General features: G+C 33.7%; 1 non-coding gene across 1 annotated transcript; it reads left to right on the top strand.

Annotated features, from left to right (window-relative positions):
• Positions 1-1,171: 1,171 nt before the first annotated feature.
• On the top strand, positions 1,172-1,278 carry LOC112746081 (small nucleolar RNA R71). The gene has a single exon (XR_003173980.1). It is a non-coding gene; the product is annotated as a small nucleolar RNA R71 (small nucleolar RNA).
• The last annotated feature ends 19,999 nt before the right edge of the window (positions 1,279-21,277 follow it).

Below are 21,277 nucleotides of genomic sequence, written 5' to 3'. Positions count from 1 at the left end.
GAGCCTTCTCAAAGGTCATGGTGCCTATGGTACAAGGTATTAAGAACTTTCCAGGATCCTGTTTCTTCTGAGGCAATCTCAGTTGATCCAATGCATTCAGTTCATTGGTGAACAGGGGAGGTTCATCTCCCCAAGTCTCATTACCAAATAAATTGGCATTCAACTTCATGATTGCACCAAGGAACTTGGCAACTTGTTCTTCAGTAACATCCTCATTCTCTTCAGAAGAAGAATACTCATCAGAGCTCATGAAGGGCGTAAGGAGGTTTAATGGAATCTTTATGGTCTCTAGATGAGCCTCAGAGTCCTTTGGTTCCTCAGAGGGAAACTCCTTATTGATCACTGGACGTCCCAGGAGGTCTTCCTCCTTGGGATTCACGTCCTCCCCTTCCTTCTTGGATTCGGCCATGATGGTTATATCAATGGCCTTGCACTCTCCTTTTGGATTTTCTTATGTATTGCTTGGAAGAGTACTAGGAGGGATTTCAGTGACTCTTTTACTCAGCTGGCCCACTTGTGCTTCCAAATTTCTAATGGAGGACATTGTTTCATTCATGAAACTCACAGTGGCCTTAGATAGATCAGAGACTAAGTTTGCTAAATTAGAAGTATTTTGTTCAGAGTTCTCTGTCTGTTGCTGAGTGGATGATGGAAAAGGCTTGCTATTGCTAAACCTGTTTCTTCCACCATTATTAAAGCCTTGTTGAGGCTTTTGTTGATCCTTCCATGAGAGATTTGGGTGATTTCTCCATGAGGGATTATAGGTGTTTCCATATGGTTCACCCATGTAATTTACCTCTGCTATTGCAGGGTTCTCAGGATCATAAGCTTCTTCTTCAGAAGATGCCTCTTGAGTACTGTTGGATGCAGCTTGCATTCCATTCAGACTTTGAGAAATCATATTGACTTGCTGAGTCAATATTTTGTTCTGAGCCAATATGGCATTCAGAGTATCAATTTCAAGAACTCCCTTCTTCTGAGGTGTCCCATTACTCACAGGGTTCCTCTCAGAAGTGTACATGAACTGGTTATTAACAACCATGTCAATGAGTTCTTGAGCTTCTGCAGGCATTTTCTTTAGGTGAATGGATCCACCTGCAGAAGTATCCAATGACATCTTAGCTAATTCAGACAGACCATCATAGAATATATCCAGGATGGTCCATTCTGAAAGCATGTCAGAAGGACACTTTTTGGTCAGTTGCTTGTATCTCTCCCAAGCTTCATAGAGGGATTCACCTTCTTTCTATCTGAAGGTTTGAAATCCACTCTAAGCTTGCTCAGCTTTTGAGGAGGAAAGAACTTGGCTAAGAAAGTCGTGACCAGCTTATCCCAAGAGTTCAGGCTATCTTTGGGTTGAGAGTCCAACCACACTCTAGCTCTGTCTCTTACAGCAAAAGGGAAAAGCATGAGCCTGTAGACTTCAGGATCTACTCCATTAGTCTTAACAGTATCACAGATCTGCAAAAATTCAGTTAAGAACTGAAAAGGATCTTCAGATGGAAGTCCATGAAACTTGCAGTTTTGCTGCATTAGAGAAACTAATTGAGGTTTCAGCTCAAAATTGTTTGCTCCAATGGTGGGGATGGAGATGCTTCTTCCATGTAAATTGGAATTAGGTGCAGTAAAGTCACCAAGTATCCTCCTTGCATTATTATTATTTTCGGCTGCCATCTCCTCTTCCTGTTCGAAAATTTCTGAAAGGTGCTTGCTGGATTGTTGTAATTTAGCTTCTCTTAGTTTCCTCTTCAGAGTCCTTTCAGGTTCTGGATCTGCTTCAACAAGAATATTCTTGTCTTTGCTCCTGCTCATATGAAAAAGAGGGAACAGAAAAATAATAATATTAGGGATCCTTTTTGCCCAGGTATAGAGGTTCCCTTATGTAAGTAGAAGAAGAAAAGAAGAGTAGAAGAAAAGAAGAAGAGAAAATCTGAACTCAGAGAGAGAGAGGGGGTTCAGATTTTTGGTGAGATGAAGTGTTAGTAGATGAAAAAATAAATAGAATGAGATGAGAGAGAAAGAGGATTTTCGAAAATAATTTTTGAAAAAGAGTTAGTGATTTTCGAAAATAGTTTTTGAAAAAGGTTAGTAATTTTCGAAAATTAAAATAAAAAATTAAAATAATTAGTTAATTAAAAAGAAATTTTGAAAAAGGGGGAAGATATTTTCGAAAATTAGAGAGAGAGAGTTAGTTAGGTAGTTTTGAAAAAGATAAGAAACAAACAAAAAGTTAGTTAGTTAGTTGAAACAAATTTGAAAATCAATTTTGAGAAGGTAAGAAGATAAGAAGTTAGAGAAGATATTTTAAAATCAAATTTTTGAAAAAGATATGTTTTAAAAAGATATGATTAAAAGATATGATTTTGAAAAAGGATAAAAAGATATTTTTTGAAAAGATATGATTGAAATTAGTTTTGAAAAATATTTGATTTTTAAAATCACAATTAATGACTTGATTCATAAGAAATCATAAAATATGATTCTAGAACTTAAAGTTTGAATCTTCCTTGACAAGCAAGTAACAAACTTGAAATTTTTGAATCAAAACATTAATTAATGAGAATATTTTTGAAAATATGATGTAAAATTAAGAAAAAGATTTTTGAAAAATATTTTTGAAATTTTTGAAAATAGATAAGAAAAATGAAAAAGATTTGATTTTTGAAAAAGATTTTGAAAAGATAAGATTTTTAAAATGAAAATTTGATTTGACTTATAAGAAACAATTGAATTTTTAAAAATTTTTGAAAAAGTCAACTCAAATTTTCGAAAATTTATGAGAGAAAAAGGGGAAGATATTTTTTTATTTTTGAATTTTTTTTTCTATGATGAGAGAGAAAAACTTAAAAATGATGCAATGCATGAAAATTTTGGATCAAAACAACGAATGCATGCAAGAATGCTATGAATGTTAAGACGAACACCAAGAACACTATGAAGATCATGATGAACATCAAGAACATATTTTTGAAAGATTTTTAATGCAAAGAAAACATGCAAGACACCAAACTTAAAAATTTTTCATGTTCAGACACTATGAATGCAAAAATGCATATGAAAAACAAGAAAAGACACAAAACAAGAAAATATGAAGATCAAACAAGAAGACTTACCAAGAACAACTTGAAGATCATGAAGAACACTATGAATGCATGAATTTTTTCGAAAATTTTTATGCAAACTTTAAATCATGCAATTGACACCAAACTTAATTTTGACTCAAGACTCAAACAAAAAACATGAAATATTTTTTATTTTTATGATTTTCTAATTTTTTTTTTTGGTATTTTTTGAAAATTATTTGAAAAAGAAAAATAAGGATTCCAAAATTTTTAATATGAATTCCAGGAATCTTGTGCTCTTTAGTCTAAAGCTCCAATTTGAGGGTTAGACATGGCTTAATAGCCAGCCAAGCTTTAGCATGTACTGATACTTTCCATGTATAGAGCAACTAAGTGTGTGAAGATCAACAAGCTCTTGTGATGATAAGTTGAAACCCCGGTCCAAATAAATTTAGACATGGCTTTACAGCCAGTCAGGCTTCAACATGCTTCATGAAACACTAGAATTCATTCTTAAAAAATTTTAGAATAATTTTCGAAAACAGATAAGAAATTTTTGAAAGATTTTATTTTTTTTGAAAAAATTTTTGAAAATAAAACAAAAATAAAATTACCTAATCTGAGCAACACGATGAACCGTCAGTTGTCAAAACTCGAACAATCCCCGGCAACGGCACCAAAAACTTGGTGCACGAAATTGTGATCTCAGGTAACGGCGCCAAAAACTCTGTACGCACGCCTTAATAAATCGTTTTTCATTCATAACTTCGATACAACTAACCAGCAAGTGCACTGGGTCGTCCAAGTAATAAACCTTACGTGAGTAAGGGTCGATCCCACGGAGATTATTGGTATGAAGTAAGCTATGGTCATCTTGTAGATCTCAGTCAGGCGGATAATAATTGATTAGGGAGTTTTTGAAATTTATAATAAATAAACAGAGAATAAAGATAGAAATACTTATGTATATCATTGGTGAGAATTTCAGATAAAGGTATAGAGATGCTTTCGTCCCTCTGAACTTCTGCTTTCCTGCTGTCTTCATCCAATCAATCCTACTCCTTTCCATGCCTGGCTTTATGTAAGGACATCACCATTGTCAATGGCTACTTTTCATCCTCTCTGGAAAATGGTCTGATGCGCTGTCACTGCATGGCTAATCATCTGGAGGCATCACCATGGTCAATGGCTGCATCCTATCCTCTTGTGAAAATGGTCCAAATGCTCTGTCACAGCACGGCTAATCATCTGAGGTTCTCGATCATACTGGAATAGGATTCACCCTCCTTTTGCGTCTGTCACTACGCCCAGCACTCGCGAGTTTGAAGTTCGTCACAGTCATTCAATCCCAGAATCCTATTCGGAATACCACAGACAAGGTTTAGACTTTTCGGATTCTCATGAATGCCTCCATCAATCTAGCTTATACCACGAAGATTCTGATTAAGAGATCCAAGAGATAATCATTCAATCGAAGGTAGAACGGAAGTGGTTGTCAGGCACGCATTCATAGGGAATGATGATGATTGTCATGTTCATCACATTCATATTGAAGTGCGAATGAATATCTTAGAAGCGGAATAAGTTGAATTGAATAGAAAACAGTAGTACTTTGCATTAATTCATGAGAAACAGCAGAGCTCCACACCTTAATCTATGGTGTGTAGAAACTCTACCGTTGAAAATAAATAAGTGATGAAGGTCCAGGCATGGCCGAATGGCCAGCCCCCAAGTCTAAGGAAAGACGTTCCAAAGATGCCTAATACAATAGTAAAAGGTCCTATTTATACTAAACTAGTTACTAGGGTTTACAAGAGTAAGTATTTGATGCATAAATCCACTTCCGGGGCCCACTTGGTGTGTGCTTGGGCTGAGCTTTAGCTTTCCACGTGCAGAGGCTCTTTCTGGAGTTGAACGCCAGGTTGTAACGTATTTCTGGCATTCAACTCTGGTTCGTGACGTGTTTCTGGCGTTTAACTCCAGACTGCAGCGTAGAACTGGTGTTCAACGCCCTTTTACGTTGTTTAAACTCGGCCAAAGTATGAACTATTATATATTTCTGAAAAGCCCTGGATGTCTATTTTCCAACGCAATTGGAAGCGCGCCATTTTGAGTTTTGTAGCTCCAGAAAATCCATTTTGAGTGCAGGGAGGTCAGAATCCAACAGCATCAGCAGTCCTTCTTCAACCTCTGAATCTGATTTTTGCTCAAGTCCCTCAATTTCAGCCAGAAAATACCTGAAATCACAGAAAAACACACAAACTCATAGTAAAGTCCAGAAATATGAATTTAACATAAAAACTAATGAAAACATCCCTAAAAGTAACTAGATCATACTAAAAACATACTAAAAATAATGCGAAAAAGCGTATAAATTATCTGCTCATCTGTCCTTAATTTCCAACCACCACAAGTGCTGAAGGAGTAGTTTCTCTTAAACCAGAAGCAAGCTGGACCGAAGAAGACAGAAAGAAGGTGGAGCTCAATGCCAAGGCTGTCAACTTGCTCAACTGTGCTATCACTTTCGAGGACTACCGACGGGTATTACGATGCACAACGGTAAAGGAAATCTGGGACAAACTTCAAATTACTCATGAAGGAACCACCATAGTGAAGAAGACCAGGATAGACATGCTGAACAGAGAATATAAAATGTTCTCAATGAAGGAAGGAGAATCAATAGATGAAGTGTTTGAAAGATTTAACATTATCATTGTTGGCTTGGATGCTATGGGAATAATATATCCTGATTCTGTTCTTGTGAGGAGAGTTCTAAGATGTCTTACTAAAGAGTGGGAAATAAAAGCATTGATAATATCTGAGAGTAGTGGTCTAGATTCCATGACATATGATGACTTGAGAGGAAACTTACTTGCTTTCGAAAACCCTTATTTGAAAAAAGATTCAAAAAAGAAAGGAATTGCTTTTACATCTGTTACTAACCCCTTGGATGATGAATTTAGTGATAATTCCTCTGAGAATGAATTTGTGTTGTTTGCCAAAAAATTCAAGAAAATGGTAAAGCTCAAGGAGAAAAACAAGGGAAGCAGTTCTAGGAAACAAAGAAAAGATTTCAGCAAAGTGATATGTTACAACTGCAAAGAAACTGGGCATTTCAAATTAGATTACCCTAAGTTGAAGAAAGAAGAGAAGCCAAAGAAGGGAAAGAAGAAAGGTCTGATGGCTTCTTGGGAGGACCTGAAAAATGATTCAGAAGATGATGAAGAATCAGAAACCAAGTCTCAACCATGTCTTATGGCAGACCACGTTGAACAGGTAGTCATTCATAACCCTGACACTGAAGCTCTTCATCTTATGATAGACCACCTTTCTGAAAAAATTAGATGCTTCTTGCTTGATAACCAAGATCTTGAACAACAAATCACCATTCTTAAAGCAGAAAATGGTTTTCTCAAAGATAAATTAAGGGAGGCTGAAGCTGCTGTTGAACTTGTTGAAGAAAACAAGCAGCTGAAAGCCCAACTTAAAAGTTGTAAAAGTGATCATTGTGTTGTTGCATATGTGGACTGTTTTAAAAGAAATGAAGAGTTGCTTAAAGAGGTTAATAAGCTTAAAGAAGACTTAGCCAAGTTCACTCAAAGTTCTGAAAATCTAAATCAAATATTGGCTAGTCAAAAACTTCTTTATGATAAAGCTGGCTTGGGTTTCCTCAAATCTATTGAGAACCTTCTTTTGAAAATATTGCTTCATCTTCTAATGATACAAGGTTTCAAAACCCAACAAGCTTTAACAAAACAGCAACTCCAAGATTTTGTAGACTATGTAACCAAAATGGCCACTTTCCCATTCAATATTTTTTTGGTGAAAGAATGATTGGTGACAAAGTTTTTGCAAAGTTATTTTTGACTATAATGGATTGGGACAGAGGAAATGGTTTAACGTGAAAGGATCCAAGAAGATTTGGATACCTAAGGTCACTTGAGCTTATTTTATAGGTATGCCTATCATCCAAGCGGAAGGACCATATGTGGTACATAGATAGTGGATGCTCTAGGCATATGACCGGAAAGGCAACATTCTTCATAAAACTTGATGAGTATGATGGAGGGTTTGTCACTTTCGGTGATGATGGTAAAGGAAAAATTGTGGCCATTGGAAAAGTTGGTAAAAGTTTTTCTTCCTTTATAAATGATGTTCTTCTTGTTGATGGTTTGAAACACAATTTACTACGTGTAAGCCAATTATGTGATCTTGGATATGAAGTTGTTTTTAGAAAATTGGTGTGCTTAGTTATTTGTGAAAAATCCGGGGATATTTTGTTTGAAGCTAAGAGATGTAATAATGTGTATGAATTGACTCTTGAAGATTTAAAAAATCAAAATATAACATGCTTTACCTCTCTTGAATCTGAAAAATGGCTATGGCATAAGAAATTGGGTCATGCAAGCATGTTCCAAATTTCTAAACTTGTTAAGAAAAACTTGGTAAGAGGAATTCCAAATATTAGATTTGATAAAGATATTACTTGTGATGCTTGTCAATTAGGCAAACAAGTAAAAACCTCTTTTAAACTAAAAAGATGGAATTTCTACCAAGAGGCCATTAGAGATGTTACACATTGATCTTTTTGGTCCAACAAGAACTCAAAGTTTAGGAGGTAAACACTATGGTCTAGTGGTGGTGGATGATTACTCTAGATTCGGTTGGGTACTTTTTCTTGCTCATAAAAATGATGCTTTCCATGCTTTCTCAACCCTTTGCAAAAGAATTCAAAATGGAAAAGGATTTAAAGATTGCCCACTTGAGAAGTGATCACGGAAAAGAATTTGAAAACCAAGACTTTGAAAAATTTTGTGATGATTTTGGAATTGCTCATAACTTTTCATGCCCTAGAACCCCTCAACAAAATGGGGTTGTTGAGAGAAGGAATGAAAGCCTTCAAGAGATGACTAGGGCCATGCTATGTAAAAATGAGATTCCAAAATTTCTATGGGCTGAAGCTGTAAATACAGCTTGTTACATTTTGAATAGGACCATTATTAGAAAAGGGTTGAAGAAAACTCCTTATGAGCTATGGAAAGGAACCCTCCTAATCTTAAGTATTTCCATGTTTTTGGATGCAAATACTTTGTACTTAACAACAAAGAAAACCTTGGTAAATTTGATCTAAAATCCTATGAGGGGATGTTTGTTGAATACTCCACCACTAGCAAGGCCTATAGAATTTACCTCAAAGAACATAGGACCATAGAAGAATCCATACATGTTTCTTTTTGTGATTCTAATTCAATTCCCAGTGCTGTGATAGAAGATGATACAGATTGTGAAGATGCTGTCAACAAGGAAACAAGTGAAGAAAATCCCAAGTCTGTTCAAAATGAAGAATCTGTCCGTCCAGTTTTGTCTCGTCAGGATGGAGGAGACATTTTTGTTTTGTCTCCTGAGCCAGCAAGAGAATCTGGAACAGAACAACCCACTGAAGCTCATCAAAGCTCAACACCACTTCGGAAACCAAGAGAATGGAAGTCCATGAGGGGTTATCCTCACGACTTTATCATTGGTGATCCCTCACAAGGTGTAACAACTAGATCCTCATCCAAAAGACAAACTGAACCAAGCAATCTTGTCTTCTTGTCACAAATAGAGCCTAATAATGTAAAGCAAGCTCTTGAGGACCCTTCTTGGGTCAAAGCCATGCAAGAAGAGCTAGCTCAATTCGACAAGAATGAGGTTTGGACATTAGTACCTCATCCGGATGGTAAGAAGGTAACAAGTACTAAGTGGGTTTTCAAAAATAAACTTGGTGAGGATGGAAAAGTTGTTCGTAACAAGGCTAGATTAGTGGCCCAAGGTTACGATCAAGAAGAGGGTATAGATTTTGATGAGTCTTTTGCTTCGGTAGCAAGAATGGAAGCAATTAGGTTGCTTCTTGCCTATGCTGCCTATAAGGGTTTTAAAATGTTTCAAATGGATGTCAAATGTGCTTTTCTTAATGGCTTTATTGATAGAGAAGTGTTTGTGGCACAACCCCCCGGTTTTGAAGATAAAGAATTTCCAAACCATGTTTTCAAACTCTCAAAGGCTCTCTATGGCCTTAGACAAGCTCCAAGAGCTTGGTATGAAAGGCTTAGTGCCTTCTTGTTGGAAAATCAATTTCAAAGGGGTACCACCGACACTACTTTATTTATTAAAGCATCTAATTATGACATTCTCCTAGTTCAAGTTTATGTGGATGACATTGTGTTTGGGTCGGCCAATGAGTCCTTGTGTGAAGAGTTTGGAAAACTCATGACTAGTGAGTTTGAAATGAGTTTAATGGGAGAGATAACATTCTTTCTTGGCCTCCAAATTAAACAAACTCCTAGTGGCACTTTTATTCACCAAGGAAAGTATGCAAAAGAACTAATCAAGAAATTTGGCCTAGAAAATTCTAAACCAATGGGAACTCCAATGCATCCAAACACTAAACTTGAAAAGGATGATAATGGTAAAGATGTGGATGAAACAAAGTATAGAGGAATGATAGGTTCACTCATGTATCTTACTTCCTCTAGACCAGATATTGTTCAAAGTGTGGGTGTATGTTCAAGATTTCAATCTCACCCAAAAGAATCCCATCTTTCGGCCGTTAAACGCATCATTAGATACATTAAGGGAACTAGTGATTATGGCTTATGGTATCCAAAATCTGATGATTTTTTGCGCAATAGGAACTTAAGTAGTAGTAGTAGTAGTACTTAATAATTCTTTTATCTTTTTCGAAATCTCTCATTATAATAAAAATTATTTAAAAATTCTAATAAATTTTAGACGTAAAATATCATAAAATTTAATTTAATTACTTTTAGAAAAAATAATTTTTTTAAATAAAATAATAAATCATAATTAACTCATTATTTAATTTTCAAAAACTCGGGGTGTTATAATTGTCACTCTTATTTTGCTTTTCTTTTTCTTTTTCTTTTAGTGAAATGTTGCTACTCACTCATCTTTTATTTTCATTTTGTATTTCATTGTCTATTCTTGCAATATTTGCACATATTTTCTTTTTCTATTCAGCATCAAAGACTTGTGACTTATCAGATCTCTAGATTGGTTTTGCTATCTACATATCATCAAACTTATATAAACCATTTCTAAGCCTGCCTTGGAGCAGAATAATCTTCTTGGATTTCTAAAATTTTATAGCACATAGATAAGGCCATAATTCAAAAAATACTCACTAAGTTCTTTGAGATTGTTGGTACATGAAGCAAATTCTGAAGTTTAAAAAATTTGTTTGTCATAGATGCATGCATGATAGACTTTCCAATATTAGCAATACTCATAAATTTTTTCATTACTTTCAAATATTTGTTCAAGTCCTTCATACTCGAAGCTATTGATCAGGTTCATTTGATCAAAAGTGATGTGGTGTGAGACTTCCTTATCAGAGCCACTGTTGGTTGCAAGCAAAGTTTGAGGAGGGCTGTGATTGGTTCTGCTTGGTTGTTGTATTGGTTGATATAAGGATTGAGAGTGATGGATTTGCTGGTGAAAGCCAACATTTGGTGGAGGGAGACCAGTATTGAAATTTTACATTTGAGAATTCTGGTAATTCTGGTTGAACCTGTGAAAGCACTGCCAGAGTGTGTGACCTATCCTACCACATAATTGACACTGAGGTTTGTTTCCTTGCCACCATGACCTTCCTCCTCTAAAGTTTCTTTCTCTACATCTTCTACCAGATTGTCTTCTACCAGAGTTCCTGTAGTTTGCATAGGATTCCTTTGCTGAATACTCATTATTGGCTTTGCTTGCATCCGATTCCTTGTGAGCTAAGTTTGCATGAACCATTGTCAGATCAAACTTTTGAAACCTCTCATTCACTTTTTCTTGCACAAGAAGTTGGGACTCAAACTCACTAATAGTCATGTGATTTATTCTTGAATTGACTATGGTAATGAAGCACTGAATTCCTCATCTAATCCTTGTAAAACAGATTCAAAATACTCTTCTTTCGATAGTGGAATTCCAAGAGCAGATAAAGAATTTGCTATCTTGTTAATCTTGACTATGTATTCAATTGTTGTTGTACCTTGATTCTTGATCATTTTCAATTGAGCCTTCAAGATTTTTGTCTTTGATTTGAATCTGGCTGTGAAATATTCCTCCAGCGCTTCCCAAATTTTATGTGCATATTCATACTCTACTACCTTGTTCATGAAGAGTTTGTTCATGGCAGAAAGTATTCAAGCTACCAAACATTCATCTTGTTGTTCCCACTCTTCGAATTCTTGTGACACTTTGCCTTCAATTCTGTCCTGATCTGAATTGAAGCTTCTTGGTGACAATGTAGTAACATGATTCTGTAGCTTGTTAGCTTTGATACATGTGAGTTTTTGACGTTTCCATGCCTTAAAATTATCCTTATCCGATTTTATTATTGCTGAAAAATTTGCTCTTGAAGCCATTGAAGTTGCTTATTGTAGCTATGAAGCTTGATTAACCTAATTTTTCGAACCGAAAGAAGTTAAGTGTTCCATGAATCAGAATCGAAGTTCTGATACCATGTAAGGTAGCAGTAACTTGGTTATAGAAAAGAAGAGAGAAAGAGAGAAAAAGGGAAGAGAGAGCAGAGAGAACAAAGAGAAAATGATGAGTATTCTGCATCGTGATTGCAGTTAAAAAAATTAGTTATAAGGGGTTACAAGGCTGATATTTATAGTAGTTGAAGTAAGTGTAGAGTATGATAGTACAAGTTAATTAGAGATGTAACTAACTAAGGCTGAGCTGGCATAACAGCTTTGCTAATTAGAGAAGGTTTTAATTTGTATGTACTATACTAACAAGGCACCTCCTAGTGAATACACTAATAAGAATAACTAATATGATATTGACATAAAATGATGACACCTAAATAGATAGATTAAAATGAGTACATTTTGATAATAAATTTTAGGAATAATGACATAATGGTAGATTATCTGAATTTTAATGTACTGCATAACATTAACAAAAATCACCTTCAAAACCACAGACCCATATAAAAACATCCACCAACTCCATCATGTTAGGATTTGTGGGGGTGTGTTGTGATGTGCTGGCTTTTATGGAAGATCAAGATTAACATCTTGACTCCTAAACACTTAGTCTTAGTTTGTTTTCCTTTCTAACAAATCACATTGGGAAAGAATCAAATTCGAATGGGTTATGCAATTTTAAAATTATGTGTGGATTGATTGGTTTTTTTTTCTTTGAAAAGGAAAAAAAAGATAACAATAACAAAGATGGAGCATACAAACCAAATAAAACAAACAACAAAATAACAAGAACTACAACATCATTTCTTTGTCATCTATCAACAACTGTAGAAACTATTTATTGCTCCACTTCCTTGAGAATATAAATGATCTATTAATATAATCAACCACTTCTGCTATGTTATTATAAAAAACATCATTTCTTAACTAAACTTTCTAAACAATAGAAAAAAAAACTCAAATAACCACTTTTGGCACATATCTTTTTTCATTGGTATTGCTCTCTATGTCTTAAAAAGTTGCTTTATGACTCCTGGGATGGCACATGGTAGACCAATATCAGCAATCTAAGTATATTGTACTTGCCAAGTAAATTTACAAATAACAAATAGATATTGTACGGTTTTTACTTTTTTTTTTACATAGGACACATACATTATCATTTTGTTCATTTACACACTATTAGAAAAATTATTTTTAGTGGTCATTCATTTTATTTTTAGTGATAATAAAATAGCTACTAATATATTTTCCAATAATTAGACTTTATCTATTTTATACTTTGTCACTAAGAAGTTTTAGCGACAATTATACAATTGTCTGATAAAAATCTTTTTAATTGGCACAAAAAGTATAAAATTATCTTTATAACATATAGTAATAATGGCAAATATATAATGATCGTAAAAATATAAGTTAAATAAAAAATATAGCAATCATTATGTTATTATTACTAAATTTTTGCTGCTAAAAATAATTTTTGTTATAGTGACACCTAATCTATTTAAACAGTACTTGGTGTTAACTTGCCCAATTAAGACAAACTATGTAAACAATCTAGCTTGCAGTGAAACTAATTCTTTCCAGATTCTATCAATGAATTTATAATTCATTGTTTCTTTTCGCAACACCTATAGAAAGGACTTAATTGAATAAATATTTTCTTTATCAAAATTTTACACGACTTTATCCTATTCACCTATTGTCAAATTGACTTGTAAAATCCAGTCAAATCGTAATTAATTAAATAATAAATTAAATATGAGCGAATATAGTTAGAAAATCTAGCAATCAGAATTTGATAATTTAAATATAATATTTGGACTCAGTGGATTTTTCTGAGTCGGAAAACATAGTTTTCTGCATAAAAATGCGCACTGAAATTTTGACCGGCAGTACCGACTGAGATCTGTCAGGTACTGCAGATAAGAAAATTGATTATAAGTAAATAAGGTTAAGAAATTAGGATTTATAATTAGGGAAAGTAAAAATATTTAAAATGCAATTTAAAGCGCATATCTTAAAGGTTTTGGCCCAAAATTGGGCCAACAGGCTAAACCAAGTGAATTGGGCCCAAGTGGACTCAAGCCTGGTATATATAAGCCTTAACTTAAGGCCATTCAGTAGCCACAACTCCCATTTAGTGGGTGAGGGCCGAAATTGAGAGAAGAGAGAAGAAAGGAGAAAACCTAATCCTAGTTCCAACTTCAAATCACCATAACTTGAGCTATGAAACTCCGATTGACGAGTCGTTTACGGCCACACATCGCTCTTTTTATTCTCTACAATTCTATCTATGTTTTGTAGTAAGTATTCTATTTATATCTGCCCAATTTTCAAAATTCCCCACTGTTATATGTTTTTGGATAGTTAGTGTTAAAATCTTGTGATTTTGGTTGTTTAGAGATACTCTAACATGGATTCTAAGTAGTTTCTATCCCTATTTCATATGGACTAAGGTAAAAAAGTACTCAAACTCTTATGATTTATCAATTTTATGAACCCTAGGTTGATTATAAGTGTGAAAATTGATTATGTTAGAGTATTGGGTGATTTTGGTGCACAATTGAAAGATTGATATTGCTTGAGGAGCTTTGGTGAGGCTTGGAGCTAAGGGTTGGTGGAGACTTCCAAGAAGGAGCACAATTAATTTGGCTACAAGAGGTACGATTTAAGTTTCATTTAAGTACCGTGTGGTGTGATGAGAATTTCTAGGCTAGATGCTCCTAGGATTACGTTTGGATTGTGCAAATGGTTGGTACTAATATGTATAGTTGTTATGTAATGAGAATTGATGATTGAGTTGGGAATTGTGTGAATTTGTATGTTTGGTGTGTTGAGAATTTGATGAATTGAATAATGAATATTGGTTTGTGGAATATGCATTTAAATTGTGAATTGGGCCGGAGGCCGTGAATTTTGGGCCGGAGGCCAGAAAGAGGTAAGGAAAGTAAGTTGATATGTGTGTTGTATGATGATATAAGAGATTGGATGGATTTTAGATATTAAATATGTGAATAATTGGTTTGGTTATTGAATAATAAGGTTTGAAGAATTGAGGTGTGGAATTTGATAGTTTTAGGTGAAATTGTGTATATGAGGTAGGTTTGGTTTTAATTGAGTGTAATTATGTAAATGTGGTTGGGTTGTGGTCATTTGGATGAGTGAAAATGAATTTGGCTTGCGAACATTGGAAAAATTGGTAATTTCTAGTTTTGGGTAAAAATTAATTTTTGACCAACTTTGGCGGTCCGTAACTCGGTTCACGGAGTTTGGAATTCTTCAAAATTAGACTTTTGTGGAAGTTTATTCAACGATCTTTCCAACGGTTCAGAAATGGTTGAAAAAGAAATTTTGTAGAAGAAGTTATGTATGTTGGAAGTTTGGGGTTTGAAAATGTAATTCTACAGCTTTTTAACTTAGTAAAAATTTTTGGAAAATTGTGCTTCCACGCGCACGCGTCAGTCTCGATTTTTACTCACCTACGCGTGCGCCTGGCCAACGTGTACGCGTCGCTGCACTGATGCGAATGCCCCATAGAAAATCCGAGAGATGCGCGGGTACTGTGCTGGTTTTGTGCGAGGAGCACAAAACGCACTCACGTGTACGCGTGGCTGACGCGTACGCGTCGCTCTGCTTTTCTGACTACCACGCGTGTGCATGAGCGACGTGCACGCGTCACTTTGTTTTTCTGACTTCCACGCGTGTGCATGGGCGACGCATACGCGTGACCCTGTTTTCAGCAAAGGGTGATTTTGAGTTTTTAAAGCTGAATTTCAGACTTCTAAGCCTCCATTTTCATCCTCTAATAGTATGTCTAGTAATGAAAAGAAGTTAGGACATGTGGCAACTTGTGGATGAAGTAAAGAGAAAATCAATGAGGAATGATGAGTAATGATGATTGTATGAGTTGCTGAGGGTGATGATGGAAGTGCGGTGTATGCCGTGGGCCAAAAGGCTGTATTTAATAATGATTATTGGCTGGTTATGGGTTATGTTATGAGCCGGATGGCTATGATAAATATTGATTTATGGCTGAAAATGAAAATATGACTTTGAATGATTGTTTTATCTGGAGCTCTCTTTCTCGAATGTGCGACCCCAGAGAGATATGAAGGAAGGTGAGGATCCCCTTTCTTGTTCCTCCTGGTATTGTAAAATCGCTCCCAGCGAGATGGTGGGAGGTTAGGATCCCCTCTTTGGTTCCTCCTGTGCATATAAGAAGGTACCTCCTGGGTAGATGCAAGAGTTGTGGTTGCGCCCCACTTGCTCCAGGTTGGTTAGTATAGAGGCTCCCCGGGTAGACGCAAGGGTTGTGGTTCGTCCCACTTGCTCCGGGTCAGAGATTGTGATGCCTGGGTAGTAGCGGCAGTAGTGGTGACTCCACTCGCTCCAGGTTGAGCTTTTAAACACCTGCCTAGTTAGATGCAGTGGCTTTGGTCCACTTGCTCCGGGATGTGGTGAGATATACCTGCCTGGATAGATATAGTGGCATTGGTCCACTTGCTCCGGGTTTGGTTGGCAACTCCTAGGGTAGATGCAGTGGTTAGCCCCCACTTGCTCCCAGTCGAGTATGATTTGAGATTGAAACTATCTGAGTCTCGGATTTCCTTGGGTAGATGCAGTGGGTCGGCTCCACTTTCTCCTGGTTGAAATTCGAGATTCTGCTGACCCTATATCGTAAGTGCGACCGGACACTGTGAAAGTTCTGGATGAGCTTGCCCTCGTGAATAAACACCAGTGTGGGTGTTGTATGATTATTATTATGATTATGATCATGTTTATGATTGAGAATGACTCGAGTTGGGGATGCACAACAGAGGAACAGTCCAATGGTTAGCTATCAGGACTTGTCGGGTTGGCTTTATAGCCGACAGATGAGACTCATTAGCCATAGGGCAGGCATACATCATTTGCATATGTTTGAATTGTTTGGGTTTGCCTATTTGTTTTGGATTGCTATATCATATATGCTATGTACCTGATTATGTGCTACTTGTTCTACTTGTACTTTAATTGTGTATTACTTGCCTGTATTGTTTGTATTTGTACAACTGAGAGGTCCCTCATGCTAGTGTCGGTGGACGCTGATGGCTGTTCTTGATGAGATGAGTTGATGATGTAATTGAATAATGATGATGATTATTGAATGAGATAATTTGAGTTCCCTGGGTAGACGCAGTGAAGTGATTTCACTTGCTCCAAGTAGAGAATGAGATCATTTGAGTTCCCTGGGTAGATGCAGTGAAGTGATTTCACTTGCTCCAGGTAGAGAATGAGATCATATGAACTCCCTGGGTAAACGCAGTGAAGTGATTTCACTTGCTCCAGGTGAGTATATGAAGTATTGATATAAAATTGTTGAGACAAAATAACTGGTGATGGTTTAGCTTATGATTCTTATTCTGATTTGTTGGAGAGTTAGAAAGTTGGGAAGCATGAAGAATATGAATTAGATCTAGCATTCCCTTATGACAGTTGCCTGTTTATGGAATAGCGAGAACATATGGTGAATATTTGGTGAAAGGAAGTTTAGGATGCTTAGTGAGTTTTTATTGCAATGCATTGTATTTATTTGGCACTTTTACCGTACTGGGAACCCATGGGTCGGGGGTTCTCATTCCGTATATATCTCTTGTTTTTCAGATACAGGTTCAGGTACTCAGAAGTGAGCTGTGGTTCATCTGAGAGAAGGCGAAGATCTTTATATTCTCTATTTTATATTTTCTTAGAATCTCTCCACCTTTATTTTGAAAAGATTTATTATGTATTGAACTCTTTTGAACTTGCCTATAGAGGCTCTTATGTTTCTTTTGGGAGAAATTAGGAGATACTGTTGTCAACTACTTTCATACTGTACCCTAGCCGGCCTAAACTTTGTGAGTCGCAACTAGTGGCTATTTACTTATGTTATATATCTATATATTGTCCTTCTCTTATTCTCTTTAATGCCTTTATCAGTATATTGCTTTCGACTTCACGCTTTATCTTTTAGTTGTCAATGTATAAGTGATACGATTTCGCGATTTTATTTTTATTCTTTTCAGGCTTCTCGATTAATACTCCTTTCAATTTTACTTATAATTATGTATTAAAAATTCACCTTAAGAATCGTACTACCTTATTATCATTGACTTATGACTCGAGCATAAGAATTTAAACAGTAGGTGTTATATGACCTATAACACCAGGTTGATGTATAAGAAAAAGCTTTGTTAGAGGCTAATTTTGAAATTTCAGAGCTTAGATGTTTTGATATAGCATGTCTTCGGTAATAAAAATAAGATTTGAATTTCTACAAGGGTTGTGGAATAAGAATGACAGGGTAATATCTAGATTAACTAGGCAGTTTAATGCGTGCATACATGCTTGGTTTGTTTATAATATTCTGTACTGCATCTGCATTGTTATGATGTTGTATTTACACTTGGTATGATAAAGTTTTTATTTATTTTAAAAATAATTTATAAAATTAAATTTTAAAAGATATTTTTTTTAAAATTTGTAATATTTATATTTAATAAATTTAATTAAAAAATTTTAATGAGCACAAACAACAATAATTATATTTAGTAAAATATTTTTTAAAAATTAAAAATATTATAATAAATATTAATGTAAGAATTAAATTTAGATATTAATTAATAATTATATTAAATTTTTTAATTTTAATAAGTATAAATTATTTTTAAAAAAATTTACTTTAGATATTTTTAAAATTAAAGAACTATTATCTTTTAAAGTTATAAATACAAACACATAGTTTTTTTTATTACTAAATACAAAATAAAGAGTTTGTGCTTTTAATACTTTTTTTTTAAAAAATTTTATCAAATTAAATTTTACTATCACTTTTACTTTTTGACTTTTATTTTAATGAAATTCTAGTCTTTAAGCAAAAAGAAAAAAAAAATCAATAAAAATATAATGCATTTATATATATATATATATATATAAGAAACAAATGAATATATGTCATTCATGTATAATGTTTTGCAATTTTCAAAACTAAAATGTTAGGAGGCTAAAGTAATGAAATTTTACTCTTATATATAACCTTATAAAACTATATTAATATAAAAAATTTCAAAGGACCAAAATCCCCAAAAAATAAAACCGTTGAACTAGAACAACTTTAATCAATTAAATTTTACCTTCGTGTAAGATCAATATTAGTAGAATAAAAAATATCGTGTTAGTACGAAATTTGTTAGAATATATTTAGAATATTATAGATTAATATAATGTTTATGTATATTTTATATTGGTTTTATGTTTATTTAGTTTGATATTAATTAAATTTTATCATTATGATTAGGTTACATCTTTTGACCTATAAATATATATTTGATGTTAATATTCTTAAAACGTTTAATTATTTTGTTGATCTTTATAATTTTATTAAATTTGTAATATACATTTTTTCTTTCAACTAGTTTTTACATTGTTCTTAATTTTATAATGAGATCTTTTCTAGTAAAAAAAAAACATTAAAATTAACTAAATATTTTTTTAAAAATTAAAAATATTCATAATTAAAAATATAATTAAATCTTTGACTACCTATTTTTTATAAAAAATATTTTATTAATTTTAACATTTTTGATATAAAAATAATCTAACTATAAAATTAAAAATAGTGTAGGAATTCAATTAAAAAATATAAAAATTTAATATAAATTTAGTAAAATTATAGAAATTAATAAAATAATTAAACCTTCTTATAATAACAATATTTGAATACCAAATTTATTTTTGCATTATTATTATTATAAATTCTAATATAGTATTAAAGTTATGGTATCTTGCTTGACTATTTTAAGATTGTTATCACAAATTCTCTATGGAGAACAAGTTTGTTTATGTTTAGTAAGACTCCTGTTTGATTATCCTCCGATACTCTAATTGTGACATAATCAATCTATCTTGTTCTTTGGTGACACAAAAATTCTTATTCCACATTTAATTATATCCATATTTTTTAATTATATCTTTTAATATTGTTTTGTGTGAATGAACTTTTGAGATATAATTTATTTCTTGCACTGATGTAATACGCATTTTTTCTAATGGAGTGAGAATAATTCCAACGTTAAAGAATACAGTGGGTGGTACTTGAAAAAGACACTCCGACGCTCAAGTCAGTAAGTGTTTAAAAGGTATAAGAATTTTATGATTATAGAATGTTAAACATGAAATAGAACTTATCATATATTCTCCCTTTGAGATATAGAAATTATTGCCTTTATAGGCATAGAGTTGATGAATAGAGTTGATGTTATGACCGTTTGTCATTAAGTTAGAATAATGGTTATTAAGATCGCCCGTTACAAGCTTATAATGAAGGAAAATAAAGTCGAATTATGACTTATAATGCACAATAAAAACCGAACTATAAAATGACGGGTCACAACTTCCAAACTTTGTCTGCCGATCATATGATCCAAGCTAAGCTTAGAAAATAAAATGAGTTATAACTCGGTTAAATAATAAGTGAATAACGATATGATGAGCCCCAAGCTTAGTCGGGTTATTATGTTAACACTTTTTTAAAAGATAAATAATTTTGCAATGAATTTTATCTGCTCGAGTTAACTGTGAGATAAATACTTTGTCGACCTATAACAAGAGACCAATGATTATTTTTTGTTCATCTTTAATTTATGAGCACCGGCTTAACCAATAAAAATATTATGAAATGAATATGATAATAAATATACATAAATTGTAGATTAAAATAAATGAACCGTTTTCTCATATGCCAAGTAGTGATATTTTGAATTAAGAAATTCTGATCTAAAGGATTACTTTGAGTGTTAGAGCCAGTTTGTATTGGCGAATTTGAATTTGAATTCATGACTTTAGTGGTAAAAATTCTACATATAAATTCATGAAGTGGTCATAATAGGATTTAATATTTAATAAATGCAAGTGTTAGTGTAGATTGATGACCTGAATCTAATACCTTACTTTTTTAGTATGTAATTTTAAATGTTATGACAAAGAAATAGAATAATATTAATTAAATAAAAATATATTGAAATATAGTGGTTACAAGCTACTATATTTATTGACTTTTGCTCATATTTTTCTTAAATAGGAGCTTTGCCACGAATAGTAGATTCTAGGAATTAATATAGTAAAAAGAAAGAAAAGTTAGTCATGGTCTCATGGAGGATAGAAAATGCATAAAAAGAATTATAGGTAGAGTATATATAGCTCAAGATCAGTCTTTTTTAATCGAATTTGGTGTTAAGATGTAACATGTATAAGATTGTAATTGACAGAAAGTTTGTCCTTGTTTAGATAATATAGCTGAATGTGCTTAATAAAGTAGCCAACTTTTGTTGTTAGATTGATTGATAATCATGTTTGTTCTCAAATTTATTGATAGCCGAGTTTGTACCCTTTCTCCCGAAGTTACGAGACTATTTTGCCGAGTTCTTTAGAGAGAGTTGTCTCGCGCTCTTAGGTATTTTTTACCTATCCACCGGTGTCGGTTTCGGGTACAGGTACCCTTTTGTTGAAAGTCGTTTGAGCTTTTCCTGGGAGTATAGCATGGGTTACTTCAGCGTCGTAGCGCCTGGTACTCGAACATTGGCTACTCAGATTGATTAAAAATCGAGTATTTTCTTAGATTTATTGAAAGCCAAATTTGTTTCGGATTGGTTAAAAGTCGAGTTTATTTTCAGATTGGTTGAAAGTTGATTTTGTTGTCAGATTGATTAAAAA

Source organism: Arachis hypogaea, chromosome 14, assembly GCF_003086295.3.
Source record: "Arachis hypogaea cultivar Tifrunner chromosome 14, arahy.Tifrunner.gnm2.J5K5, whole genome shotgun sequence".
In the NCBI taxonomy this organism is placed as follows: Eukaryota; Viridiplantae; Streptophyta; class Magnoliopsida; order Fabales; family Fabaceae; genus Arachis; species Arachis hypogaea.
This window is presented reverse-complemented; position numbering and strand designations above follow the sequence as displayed.